At 47.3% G+C, this 14,648-nt stretch overlaps 1 protein-coding gene across 1 annotated transcript in view; it reads right to left on the bottom strand.

Annotated features, from left to right (window-relative positions):
* Positions 1-14,648, bottom strand: part of LOC136573456 (vomeronasal type-2 receptor 26-like) — a 113,488-nt gene that overhangs the window by 31,923 nt on the left and 66,917 nt on the right. The window lies entirely within an intron of this gene.

The raw sequence follows: 14,648 nt of genomic DNA, 5'->3' as shown, positions 1-14,648 counted from the left end.
TCGGGTGAATAACACTCATGAAAAAAGTTGTGGCCGAAGCCCTTTAGATCTACTTTGAATTTATTTACCAATTTGGAGCTCACCAGCGAGATGCCCGTTTGTCTCTTCCAGTACTGAACAGTGTGGATTTATCCATCCATCAGAAGGGAAATTAAACCCCAAGTAAGTGAGCATATTAAAGCCTCCCGTTTCCCTTCTGTTGAGCGAAGGTCCCAGGAGTCAGTACGGGGAAAGCAGATCAGTTAAAACATCTTGAGGTAGATCACATTCTGCTTATTTGTATTGTGTTGTTATGGCACTTCAGTCCTGTTGCTAAATGCTTTGCTGCTAATCATATTGCTGCTAGTCTTGCTTTAAGGAATTAGAAGGACAGGAGAACCATTCAATCTTATACCTTGCTCCAAACTCTCCACTTCTTTGGCTTGTGCTGTTTTTGGCCTCACATCCATGATTCACTGTCGCTTTAAATGTGAAGTTAATTCTTTCAGATTATACATATAATTAACTTTATATGTATGTGAATGTGAGATATGTAAGACGCCCCGACACTCTGAGACTTATTGCACACTTTGTCAGGCATAACAGCCCTCGGACATCTCCTCAGTGATCAGACAAGCTATGATGTCTAATTGCTCATTTCCTGCTTATTTTAGACAAGAACATGTATTTGCATTGTTTCAATCACACTAAATTGTCTGGGTTAGGGCTCCTGCACACTTGCATTTTTCTTGCGTGTTTTTTCACGTCATTGTCAATGGGACTTTCTAATGTTAAAAATGCATCGCAAATTGGTGCTTTGTCATTTTTGTGCAATGCGTTCTTAACATTAGAAAGTCCCATTGACAATCGCGTGAAAAAAAAACGCAGTGATATTGCGTGTAAAACCGTGCAAGAAAAATGCAAGTGTGCAGGAGCCCTTAATGCCTTGCATATAGAGCAGAGCGAAGGATAAAGTAGTGTGCCTAGTGATACAATGTATCAAATGTGTGTGTGATTTTGAAGTCGGTTACTTATGTGTGTGATTTTGAAGTCGGTTACTTATGTGTGTGATGTGTGTTCCATCTGACAAGACAGCTATATTGGGGAAATTATCTACTTACAGTTTGTAAATCAGTACAGCATGAATAAAACGCACCTTTAGGGTGACTACCCACTGGAGTGTTTTTTTTCCCTGCGAAATTCGCAGCATTTTTTTTTCTGCAGGGGTCTATACGCGGTAAATTGCGATTTTGCGCGATCGCGATTTTAACATTACAAGTCCCATAGACCCCTGCAGGGAAAAAAATGCTGCGAATTTCGCAGGGAAAAAAAAAACTCCAGTGGGTAGTCACCTTCAGGCCTTATTCACATGAGCATTTTCTTGCTGGAAAATCACAACCATGTTGCGGCCATGTGAATGGACAAGAAAACGCTAATTCCTTTTGGAGTTAAATCACAGCAATGTAGCGTTGCCGCAAGTTTTAATGCAATGTGTCCTGCGTGAAAATGCATCACTCGTGTGAAGGAAGCCTCAGGTGGATAGATTCACCCTATGCTGGAGGTTTAATGGTGTATTGTTTCTCGTTTGTTTGATGGCATTGTGGTTGGTATATAGAGCGTAAAAGAATCCAAAACAGGAATGCCCCATCGCTGGGCTATTATGAATGGTTTTCTTTGCACATGTATGCATTGTGACATTACAACAGGAGTTCCCTGGGTTCTTTATAGAGTGCATATAGTTATTACACCTCAGGGGTTTTATCATATCGGAAATAAGTTGTTTGTTGATACTCCTTGTCATGCTGCCGTATCGACATGCGCTGAACAGAGATTGGTAATATGTAGTAGACACTAGTTGTATATGCCTCAGTGGATTGCTAATATTGAATGTCAGAATACACATCTACATTCAGAAGATGGTTCAGGAATAGATGCTTAAAGGGGTTGTCCCGCGGGAGCAAGTGGGTCTATACACTTCTGTATGGCCATATTAATGCACTTTGTAATGTACATTGTGCATTAATTATGAGCCATACAGAAGTTATAAAAAGTTTTTTACTTACCTGCTCCGCTGCTGGCGTCCTCGTCTCCATGGAGCCCGCCTAATTTTCGCCGTCTTAGGGCGCCCACCCACTGGTGTTTGCGTTTTCCGCGGGAAAAAAACGCAGTGTTTTCGCCACGTTTACCGCGATTTTTCCGCGCGTTTTTGCGGCGTTTTCGCGGCTTTTCCATTAATTTCCATTGACTTTCATGGGTGCATTAGGAGAAAAATAAGGACACATATGCAACTGACAGTTCCTATGTTAAAAACGCAACGCAAAAAAAACGCCAGTGGACAGGAACACATGTTATCTCTATGCCTGTGCAGGAAAAACGCAAAACGCAAAACGCAGGTAAAAAAACGCCAGTGGGTGGGCGCCCTAAAATGGTCGAATGGCCAAATTAGACGCGCTTGCGCAGTCCGGGTCTTCTACTTTCTTCAATGGGGCTCCGTGTAGCTCCGTGTAGCTCCGCCCCGTCACGTGCCGATTCCAGCCAATCAGGAGGCTGGAATCGGCAATGGACCGCACAGAAGAGCTGCGGTCCACGGAGGAAGAGGATCCCGGCGGCCATCTACACCGGTAAGTATAGAAGTCACCGGAGCGCGGGGATTAAGGTAAGCGCTGAGCGGTTTTTTTTTTACGTCCCTGCATCGGGGTTGTCTTGCGCCGAACGGGGGGGGGGGGGGGGTTGAAAAAAAAAACCCTGTTTCGGCGCGGGACAACCCCTTTAAGATACTGCAGAGCACTTTTGCCGTATTATCTGTTATAGTAGCAGATGCTCTGTCTGTGATAATCACTCTGTGGTTCTTATATATATATATATATATATATATATATATATATATATATATATATATATATATATATATATATATATATATATATATTAGAGATGAGCAAGCACCAAAATGCTCGGGTGTTCGTTACTCGAGACGAACTTTTCGCGATGCTCGAGGGTTGAAGTCAATGGGCGACCGGAGCATTTTTGTATATCGCCGATGCTCGCTAAGGTTTTCATGTGTGAAAATCTGGGCAATTCAAGAAAGTGATGGGAACGACACAGCAACGGATAGGGCAGGCGAGGGGCTACATGTTGGGCTGCATCTCAAGTTCACAGGTCCCACTATTAAGCCACAATACCGGCAAGAGTGGGCCCCCCCCCCTCCCAAAAACTTTTACTTCTGAAAAGCCCTCATTAGCAATGCATACCTTAGCTAAGCACCACACTACCTCCAACAAAGCACAATCACTGCCTGCATGACACTCCACTGCCACTTCTCCTGGGTAACATGCTACCCAAACCCCCCCCCCCCACGACCCAGTGTTCACAGCGCACACCAAACTGTCCCTGCCCAGCCTTCAGCTGCCCTCATGCCACGCCACCCTCATGTCTATTTATAAGTGCGTCTGCCAGAGGAAAAGCAGGCACATACTGCAGAGGGTTGGCACGGCTAGGCAGCGACCCTTTTTAAAAGGGGCGGGGCGATAGTCCACAATGCTGTACAGAAGCAATGAGAAATGCAATCCTGTGCCACCTCCATCTGGAGCTGCACACGTGGGCATAGCAATGGGGAACCTATGTGCCACACACTATTCATTCTGTCAAGGTGTCTGCATGCCCCAGTCAGACCGCGTTTTTTTATAAATAGTCACAGGCAGGTACAACTCCGCAATGGGAATTCCGTGTGTACCCACAGCATGGGTGGCTCCCTGGAACCCACCGGCTGTACATAAATATATCCCATTGCATTGCCCATCACAGCTGAGGTAATAATGTCATGTTTAATGCAGGTGGGCTTCGGCCCACACTGCATGCCCCAGTCAGACTGGGTTTCTTTAGAAGTGGACACATGCAGTTACAACTCCCTGTGCACCCACAGCATGGGTGGCTCCCTGGAACCCACCGGTGGTACATAAATATATCCCATTGCAGTGCCCAACACAGCTGATGTTACGTGAGCTGTAATGCAGGTGGGCAAAAAATTAATTTGATTACACTGTACGCGAGGGCCCCCAAAAATTGGTGGACCAACAGTACTAATGTACCTGAGAAAAATTGCCCATGCCCAACCAAGAGGGCAGGTGAAACCCATTAATCGCTTTGGTTAATGTGGCTTAATTGGTAACTAGGCCTGGAGGCAGCCCAGTAAAAATAAAAATTGGTTGAGGTGAAAGTTTCAACGCTTTAATGAGCATTGAAACGTATAAAAATTGTTTAGAGCCTTGTGGGCCTAAGAAAAATTGCCCGTTCGGCGTGATTATGTGAGGTTTCAGGAGGAGGAGCAGGTGGAGGAGGAGGAATATTATACACAGATAGATGAAGCAAAAAGGTCCCCGTTTTGGATGGTGATAGAGAACGATGCTTCCATCCGCGTGTGCAGCCTACGTATTGTTTAGGTATCGCTGCTGTCCGCTGGTGGAGAAGAGAAGTCTGGGGAAATCCAGGCTTTGTTCATCTTGATGAGTGTAAGCCTGTCGGCACTGTCGGTTGACAGGTAGGTAAGCTTATCCGTGATGATTCCCCCAGCCACACTAAACACACTCTCTGACAAGACGCTAGCCGCAGGACAAGCAAGCACCTCCAGGGCATACAGCGCGAGTTCAGGCCATGTGTCCAGCTTCGACACCCAGTAGTTGTAGGGGGCAGAGGCGTCACCAAGGATGGTCGTGCGATCCGCTACGTACTCCCTCACCATCCTTTTACAGTGCTCCCGCCGACTCAGCCGTGACTGGGGAGCGGTGACACAGTCTTGGTGGGGAGCCATAAAGCTGGCAAAGGCCTTGGATAATGTTCCCCTGCCTGCGCTGTACATGCTGCCTGATCTCTGCGCCTCCCCTGCTACCTGGGCCGCGGAAATGCGCCTTCAGCCACTAGCGCTGTCGGATGGGAAGTTTACCATCAGTTTGTCCACCAGCGCCCTGTGGTATAGCATCATTCTCGAACCCCTTTCCTCTTCGGGAATGAGAGTGGAAAGGCTCTCCTTATACCGTGGGTCGAGCAGTGTGTACACCCAGTAATCCGTAGTGGTCAGAATGCGTGTAACGCGAGGGTCACGAGAAAGGCATCCTAACATGAAGTCAGCCATGTGTGCCAGGGTACCTGTACGCAACACATGGCTGTCCTCACTCGGAAGATCACTTTCAGGATCCTCCTCCTCCTCCTCTGGCCATACACGCTGAAAGGATGACAGGCAAGTAGCATCTGTAGCCTCAGCAGTGGGCCAAGCTGTCTCTTCCCCCTCCTCCTCCTCCTCCTCTGGCCATACACGCTGAAAGGATGACAGGCAAGCAGCATCTGTCCCCTCAGCAGTGGGCCAAGCTGTCTCTTCCCCCTCCTCCTCATGCTCCTCCCCCTCCTCCTCAACGCGCTGATATATAGACATGAGGTTGCTCTGACTATCCAGCGACATACTGTCTTCCCCCGCCTCCGTTTCCGATTCCAAAGCGTCTGCCTTTATGCTTTGCAGGGAACTTCTCAAGAGGCATAGCAGAGGAATGGTGACGCTAATGATTGCAGCATCCCCGCTCACCATCTGGGTAGACTCCTCAAAGTTTCCAAGGACCTGGCAGATGTCTGCCAACCAGGCCCACTCTTCTGTAAATAATTGAGGAGGCTGACTCCCACTACGCTGCCCATGTTGGAGTTGGTATTCCGCAATAGCTCTACGCTGCTCATAGAGCCTGGCCAACATGTGGAGCGTAGACTTCCACCGTGTGGGCACGTCGCACAGCAATCGGTGTAGTGGCAGATGAAACCGATGTTGCAGTGTCTGCAGGGTGGCAGCGTGCGTGTCGGACTTGCGGAAATGTGCGCAGAGCTGGCGCACCTTTCCGAGCAGGTATGACAAGTGTGGGTAGCTTTTCAGAAAGCGCTGAACCACCAAATTAAAGACATGGGCCAGGCATGGCACGTGCGTGAGGCTGCCGAGCTGCAGAGCCGCCACCAGGTTACGGCCGTTGTCACACACGACCATGCCCGGTTAGAGGCTCAGCGGCGCAAGCCAGCGGTTGGTCTGCTCTGTCAGACCCTGCAGCAGTCCGTGGGCCGTGTGCCTCTTCTCTCCTAAGCTGAGTAGTTTCAGCACGGCCTGCTGACTCTTGCCCACCGCTGTGCTGCCATGCCGCGTGACACCGATGCTGGCGACATGCTGCTGCTGACACATCTTGATTGCGAGACAGAGGTTGCGTAGGAGGAGGAGGAGGAGGGTGGTTTAGTGGAGGAAGCATACACCGCCGCAGATACCACCACCGACCTGGGGCACGCAATTCGGGGGGTGGGTAGGACGTGAGCGGTCCCAGGCTCTGACTCTGTCCCAGCCTCCACTAAATTCACCCAATGTGCCGTCAGGGAGATATAGTGGCCCTGCCCGCCTGTGCTTGTCCACGTGTCGGTTGTTAAGTGGACCTTGGCAGTAACCGCGTTGGTGAGGGCGCGTACAATGTTGCGGAAGACGTGGTCGTGCAGGCCTGGGACGGCACATCGGGAAAAGTAGTGGCGACTGGGAACCGAGTAGCGCGGGGCCGCCGCCGCCATCATGCTTTTGAAAGCCTCCGTTTCCACAAGCCTATACGGCAGCATCTCCAGGCTGATCAATTTGGCAATGTGCACGTTTAACGCTTGAGCGTGCGAGTGCGTGGCGGCGTACTTGCGCTTGCGCTCAAACAGTGGCGCTAGCGACGTCTGGACGCTGCGCTGAGAGACATTGCTGGATGGGGCCGAGGACAGCGGAGGTGAGGGTGTGGGTGCAGGCCAGGAGACGGTAGTGCCTGTGTCCTCAGAGGGGGGTTGGATCTCAGTGGCAGGTTGGGGCACAGGGGGAGAGTCAGTGGTGCAAACCAGAGGCGGTGAACGGGCATCGTCCTACCTTGTGGGGTGCTTGGCCATCATATGCCTGCGCATGCTGTTGGTGGTGGCTCCCCAGCTGATCTTGGCGCGACAAAGGTTGCACACCACTGTTTGTCGGTCGTCAGGCGTCTCTGTGAAAAACTGCCACACCGTAGAGCACCTTGACCTCTGCAGGGTGGCATGGCGCGAGGGGGCGCTTTGGGAAACAGTTGGTGGATTATTCGGTCTGGCCCTGCCTCTGCCCCTGGCCACCGCACTGGCTCGGCCTGTGCCCACACCCTGACTTGGGCCTCCGCGTCCTCGCCCACGTCCACGTCCTCTAGGCCTACCCCTACCCCTCAGCATGGTGTATTACCAGTAGTGCAGAAACAGAACGCTGTAATTAAATGTGCCGCTTATTGGCCTGTGGTTGGAGGCTGACTTCGTTTACGGAACGCCAGGAAATAATTTGGCGCAAGCCTGCTGTAACACTTAGCTGGCTGCGTATGATTTTGTAGAACTACTACACCCAGCACACACAGACCCAGAACACTGAGCACAGTGACAGGCAGGCTAAATAGATTTTTTCCCACAAATTTTTTTGCAAAGGCCCACTGCCTATATTCAATGAATATGTCTACTGTCCCTGCCTCCACACTTCTGTCCCTGGAGTATTACTGCAGGGTGCAATGCTCTGCACGGCCGATATACCAAAAAAAAAAATGTGCAACACTGCAAAAAGCAGCCTCCACAGTACTGCACACGGTTAGATGTGGCCCTAAGAAGGACCGTTGGGGTTCTTGAAGCCTACAATAACTCCTAACACTCTCCCTATAGCAGCTCCAACACGATAGCACTTTCCCTCAGCTATGTCAGAATGCATCTGTGGCGAGCCGCGGGAGGAGCCGATTTTTATACTCGGGTGACACCTGATCTCGCCAGCCACTCACTGCAGGGGGGTGGTATAGGGTTTGAACGTCACAGGGGGAAGTTGTACTGCCTTCCCTGTCTTTCAATTGGCCAGAATAGCGCGCTAACGTCTCAGAGATGAAAGTGAAAGTAACCCGAACACCGCGTGGTACTCGTTACGAGTAACGAGCATCTCGAACACGCTAATACTCGAATGAGTATCAAGCTCGGACGAGTACGTTCGCTCATCTCTAATATATATATATATATATATATATATATATATATATATATATATATATATATATATATATAGTATATTTTTTTTTATGGTAACACTGCTATAAGCAGTGGATCTGTATTTTGTTCCTCTAGACTAAACAGTTACTGAGGTGAATCATTTGACAAATACTGAAGAGAGGGATCACTACTAGAGATTAGCGAGCACCAAAATGCTTGAGTGCTCGTTACTTGAGCCGAGCTTTTCGTAATGCCGATGCTCTGCATAGGGGTGGGTTGTGTGAATCACATGAAAACATCAGAAAGTCATGGAAACACCACAGAAATGGATAGTTAACAGCAGGGGAAGCATGCATGGATGAATCTGAGGCTCCCAGGTTGCACTATTAAGCCAAATTGTGGGCAAGAGCCTGGTGCTCAACCCCCTAACAATTTAGTTAGGCCAGATGATAATCAGCAAGGCACATGCGCTGGCATATCTTAGCTAAGCACCACACTAGGTGGAACGAAGACCAAGCACCACCTGCAGGTGACACCACTGTCTCTTCTCCTGTGTTACATGCTGGCATTACTGTCCAATTCCCCTAGGACACCGGACGTTACCCCCTAGGTCTGCTAAGGCCCACCTGGTCCTGATCCAAGGTCTGGTCCAGATGGTGAGGTTGTGTGCATTAGGGATACAAATGTGAATGCGAATACTCCTGGTTCAGCCTGGGTTTCTGATGCTGTTAAGAGCTCAGAGATCCGGGCAGCTCTTGGCGCTCCTAATATGGGGGCACCTGCTGCACAAGCATGTACTGTATCTGTAGGTGGTCAGGAGGGGTCGCAGGTTCCAGTCACCCCTCCGGTGATGCCAATATCTGGCACGAGTTATGCCAGTGTCGCCGCTGGAAGTGAGGGGGGCCTTTTTGTCTGCAGGCTCTAGGGAGGGCGATTTGCAACAGCGCCTCCTGGGGCCTTTGAGGAAAGGGGAGAGTTCAATTACAGTTGGAGGAAGAGAGGTGGACCTATCTCTCTGGATAGAGAGACATGGCTTAGGGGACTTCTGAGAGCAAAGGGGGGAAACTGTATGGTCCCTACCGACAGTAGCTCATAGGAATGGGGTCCGTCTTCGCTGGAGAGGCAATGATGCATGTCCCCCGAGGAGGAAGGTAGTAGAGCTTCTACTGAATATGGGCTTCAGGGCTGTTGATATCTTTGTCCTGATCCATCCCTATGGCACGTCTGAGTTTCACATCAGTTTCATTCACACAGAGGGTCTTGAGATCTGGGGAAACTACGAGCTGATGAAAAATGAGTCTGGCTGGCGAGACTTTGGCGTTCAGGTGGTGTCTCACCAGAATGAAGTCAAGAAGGTGACCATTTTGACCCGTAACAAGTTGCTTTCTTGCTATGACATTATGATGTGGCTCAGTCAGTATGGAGAAGTGACAGACATGCCCAAGAAGAATAGGGATGAGCACGGCATATGGTCCGGGGCCTGGACATTTATGGTCAAGTTGGAGCGTTCAGGGAACTCAGCAGCTCACATACCATCGGCAGCCTTCCTCGGTAGGGATCGTGCCCTGGCCTTTTATCAGGGACAGCCGAAGCTCTGCCACAGGTGCGGCGATCCCTCACACTTGAGCACCGTTTGTGAGACCATGAAGTGCGCTCTGTGTGGGGGTCGGGGTAATCTCGCTGCCTCCTGTGTGGAGATTAGGTGTAACCTGTGTGGTCACCTTGGTCACCCATTTAGCCGCTGTCCACACTCCTTTGCCAATGTGGTCTCAGCTCCTACAGATGGGGGTCATGATGTGACCTTTGGGGGAGAGGGGACCAGCAGACATGAGGGGGCTCAGGAGCCAGGGAATAACCTGCAAAAGATGGCTGCTCAGCAGAGGTGTCATGAGAAACACAGACGGAGCAGGCAGCTGGCAGGAGCCCACATGGCAGGTGGGTCAATGGTGGCCCCTGTTCCCAAAGCGAATCTTGTGGCTGAGGCTTTGAGGGACAGCAAGTTAGATGAAGAGGACAGAAGGATCCAGAGGGAGGAAGAGACCAACTCTGCAGATACCTCCCACTATAAAAGTGTGGATGAGGAAGGCAAGAAGTGGTTAGAGAAAAGGCGCAAGCTAAATGTCACTGGGAGGAAACAAAGGGGGGATCGTCGAACTGTGTGTTGTCTTCCTGCCGCTCGAGTTCGACACATCGTGGATCAAATTGACAGATTACTGGGAGGGGCTGGTGAGGATCCAGCGGTCATGGTGCACTTTTGCACCAATGAACAAATTAGAGGTCAATGGAGGGCCCTCAAAAATGATTTCAGGGACTTAGGCTCCAAGCTTAGAGCGAGGACCTCCAGGGTAGTTTTCTCTGAAATGCTACCTGCACCCAAGGCCACACTAGAAAGGCAGCAGGATCTTAGGGAGGTAAACAAGTGGCTCTGGAGTTGGTGTAAGCAGGAGGGGTTTGGGTTCCTGGAGAACAGGGCTGACTTTGCTGTCGGCTACAGGCTCTACCGTAGGGATGGGCTGCATCTTAAGGGGGAGGGTGCAGCTGTGCTGGGGGAGAAGATGGCTAGAAGGCTGGAGGAGTGTTTAAACTAGAGACTGGGGGGAGGGCAAATAGAGAAATAGTTGGGTAGTCAGTGTTGCTAGCGACCTGGGTCTAAGCAATGGGAATGGGGTTCGAGCAGGGGGTGGGGTTAGTACAGTTCGAACTGTCAGATCAGCCAATAGTACGAATGACAACAAACCGAATTTAAAGTACAAAAAAAACTGTATAAATTGTATGACCACAAATGCAAGAAGTCTGATTGGTAAAGTGAGTGAGCTTGAAGCGAGAATGGCCGATGAAAACTATGATATAGTCGGAATAACAGAAAGATGGCTTGATGATAAGTGCGATTGGGCAGCGAATTTGCAGGGTTACAATCTCTTCAGAAGAGACCGTGGGAACCAGAAAGGGGGAGGGGTATGTCTGTACGTTAAATCGTACTTAAAGTCGAGACTACGGGAAGATATAGAAGTAAGAGATGAACATGTGGAATCTCTGTGGGCAGAAATAGAGGGAGAAAAAAAAAAAAAACTAAATCCTGATAGGGGTTTTCTATAGACCACCAAAAGCAACAGAAGAAACTGAAACCTTACTATTAAGGCAGATAGAAGACTTGTCAAACCACAATGAAGTAATTATTATGGGGGACTTTAATTATCCAGCTATAATATGGGAAAACGAAACCTGCAAATCTCATAGGGGTGATAAGTTCTTGAGATCAATTAAAGATAACTACCTTATCCAACTTGTGCGGGAGCCAACGAGAGGGAGGGCAATTCTGGACTTAGTACTAACTAACAAACTGGACCAAATAAAGGGGGTACAGGTTGAGGGGCACTTGGGGAACAGTGACCACAATATAATCAACTTACAGCTGTCATTCAATAAGAAGACCTATCAGGGAGCGACAAACAAACTAAACTTTAGTAAAGCAAAATTTGATGAGCTTAGAACTACTATCATTAATTGGTAACATTAATTGGGACAACATCCTAAAAAATTTCAGTACAGAGGACAAATGGGAAAAGTTTAAAAGGATCCTAATCACCTCATATTAGCAGTTCATTCCCTTTAAAAATAATACAACTTTGAGTAAAAAGAAACCAATGTGGCTCGACAAGACGGTAAGGGGGGCAATAAATGAAAAAAAGAAAGCGTTCAAATTTCTAAAGCAAGAAGGCACCAAAGAAGCGCTAAAATCGTACAGGGAAAAAAACAACATTTGCCAAGCTAAGATCGAAATTGCTAAGGAGGAGACAGAAAGACTGATCGCAAAAGAGAGCAAAAACAACCCAAAACTATTTTTCAACTATATTAACAGCAAAAGGATTTGCACCGAGAGCACTGGCCCTTTAACAAATAATGCAGGAGAAATCATTGAAGATGATGGAGGGAAGGCAAGTCTGGATGGACACTAGCAAATAAGTTGATCAGGTGTAGTATCCCTTCGGGAGAGCATCATAGTATAGTCCATTAGGCGCAGGCACACCGGAAAATGGAAATAGACAACACGGCCAAAAAAGTAACCAGTGCTCCAATGTGCAACAGGTGGAAATGAAATGGTATGAAGATATACAAGGTTGAACTTACTTCACAGGGATGCCTGGTCCTCGGCACCCCTGATCACAGATAGCATGTAGTATCGCAGACATCAATGGAGAGGTTCGGTAATAAGGAAAATAAGGAAAGGAGACACTTTATTACCTGTCTCATATTGGAGATCCTGCCTGTTGCTCAGCTTCGGCAGTGTACTGCCAGTAGTGTGACCTCATGTCACGTGATTGTGACATGTGGAACGCATCCATGCATTCCACATACAGACTACAAAGAGGCCGTCCCAGTGACATGATCATGGCAGCTGGAGCGCAGCGTGCGCTTCACAGTGACGCCACACTTCTTATAATCACATGACCGCGGCATATGGGATGTTTCATGGCGTCCCACAATATTGCAATATCATTTATTATATAGGAAACATATGCATTGGGGTAATCTTAATACCTATGCCTATGAAGGTTTAAGCAGCTTCGGAGGGAATAATAGTTCGTCCTATATAGTGTAATTGGTACAGACACTCAATCATATAGACCAGATGTTCTGATCTATCAATTCCCTCCAAAGCCACTTAAACCGTCATAGGCACAATATTAAGAGAGGCTTCTTGAAGCACAGTGTTTCTAGGTATTTTCTTTTACATCACAATTCAGACCCCACTGGTATTAAGATTACCCCAATAGAACAAATTCCCAGAGGCGAATTCGCTAGACTGAAAGCAAAAGAAATGTTTTATATTTTTCATTTTAATATATTGAACCCCAATGGTCCTAATGAGGTTCTTGAGAAAATGTAATCAAATATGTTTTTAATCATTCTAGCAAACTATTTATGTTTAATTATTTATGTATATTTCACCAGTGATATATACATGTATCATTTTAGAAATATCATTATAGTATTTTTTATAATAATTAGACGGTGAAATACCAATCATTTACCATATACTTTATTCTTGGTATGTGAGAATTTCTGCATATGATTTTTATATTATTTTTTATTTCTGCACACATTTTTATCCTTTTAATTGCTTTAGGTGATATTATGATTCAAATAGGACTATCTTATGCATATGTTTCCCATATAATAAATGATATTGCAATATTGTGGGACTCCATGAAACATCCCATATGCTGCGGTCATGTGATTATAAGAAGTGTGGCGTCACTGTGAAGCGCAAGCTGTGCTCTAGCAGCCGTTATCATGTGACCGGAATACATGTCACGGGGCTGGTCTCTTTGTAGTCTGTATGTGGTACGCATCGATGCGTTCCACATGTCACAATCACGTGACCAGAGGTTATGCTACTGGCGGAGCAACAGACGGAAAATCCAATATGAGACAGGTAATCAAGTGTCTCTTTTCCATATATATATATATATATATATATATATATATATATAGGATCAATTAATGTTTTTATTTTATGCTTGAGAAAGGCTGAATATTGTAAAGCCGAAATGCATCGCATTGTCAATAAACAAGTTAGTTTTTATTACCGAACCTCTCCATTGACGTCTGTGATACTACATGCTATCTGGGATCAGGGGTGCCGAGGACCAGGCACCCCTGTGAAGTAAGTTCAATCTTGTATATCTTCATACCATTTATTTCCACCTATTGCACATTAGAGCGCTGGTTACTTTTTTGGCTGTATTGTCTTTTTTGGGGTGAGAGAGGGTGCATGGTTCTCCAGTTCCTGCTTAAAGATATTTTATATAAAGCTGCTTTCCACCAGTGGAGAAGAGAAGTCTGGGGAAATTCAGGCTTTGTTCATCTTAATAAGTATAAGCCTGTCGGCACTGTCAGTTGAAAGGCGGATACACTTATCCGTAATAATCCCCCCAGCAGCACTAAACACCCTCTCTGATAACAGGCTAGCCGCTAAGCAGGCCAGCACCTCCAATACGTACAGCGCAAGTTCTTGCCACGTGTCCAGGTTTGACACCCAATAGTTGTATGGAACAGAGGGATCACAGAGGATATTGGTACGGTCGGCTATGTCCTCCATTACCATCTTTTTACACTGTTCTGTCCTACTCAGCCTAGACTGGGGAGTGGTGACACAGTCTGGCTGGGGTGCCCTAAAACTGGCAAAGGCCTTGGAGAGTGTTCCCCTGCCTGCGCTGAACATTCTGCCTATTCCCCTTGTCTCCCCTGCTAGTTGGCCCACTGAACTACGTCCTCTACCGCTAGCGTTGTCAGATGGTGTATTGCTTCAAGGAGCAAGACTTAGTTCAGATTACGCTTTAAAGAGAGTAAGACACTATAAAAGGTTTAACAATAAGAATTTATTAAAATAAAATGATAATTGAGCATAGTGGTGAATAATTGTCCTACGTTTGTAAACTATCGGATCTATATACAAAGGATAATATCTATATACAAAACATAAAGGCTGCAGATGTCACATCACAAAGTATAAAGTTAGCAAGTTACATTATTTACCTAAAAAGTTACAGATCACATATTACCATCACCAAAGGTTCCCTCACTTCTAGGGGTTCAACAGATGACATCCTGATCTGGTATTGAAGAGTCCGTACTACCCAGAGCTTCTC

This window comes from Eleutherodactylus coqui, chromosome 7, assembly GCF_035609145.1.
Source record: "Eleutherodactylus coqui strain aEleCoq1 chromosome 7, aEleCoq1.hap1, whole genome shotgun sequence".
NCBI classification, from domain to species: Eukaryota; Metazoa; Chordata; class Amphibia; order Anura; family Eleutherodactylidae; genus Eleutherodactylus; species Eleutherodactylus coqui.
The sequence above is the reverse complement of the archived record's forward strand: the minus strand, read 5'-3'. Positions and strand labels throughout refer to the sequence as shown.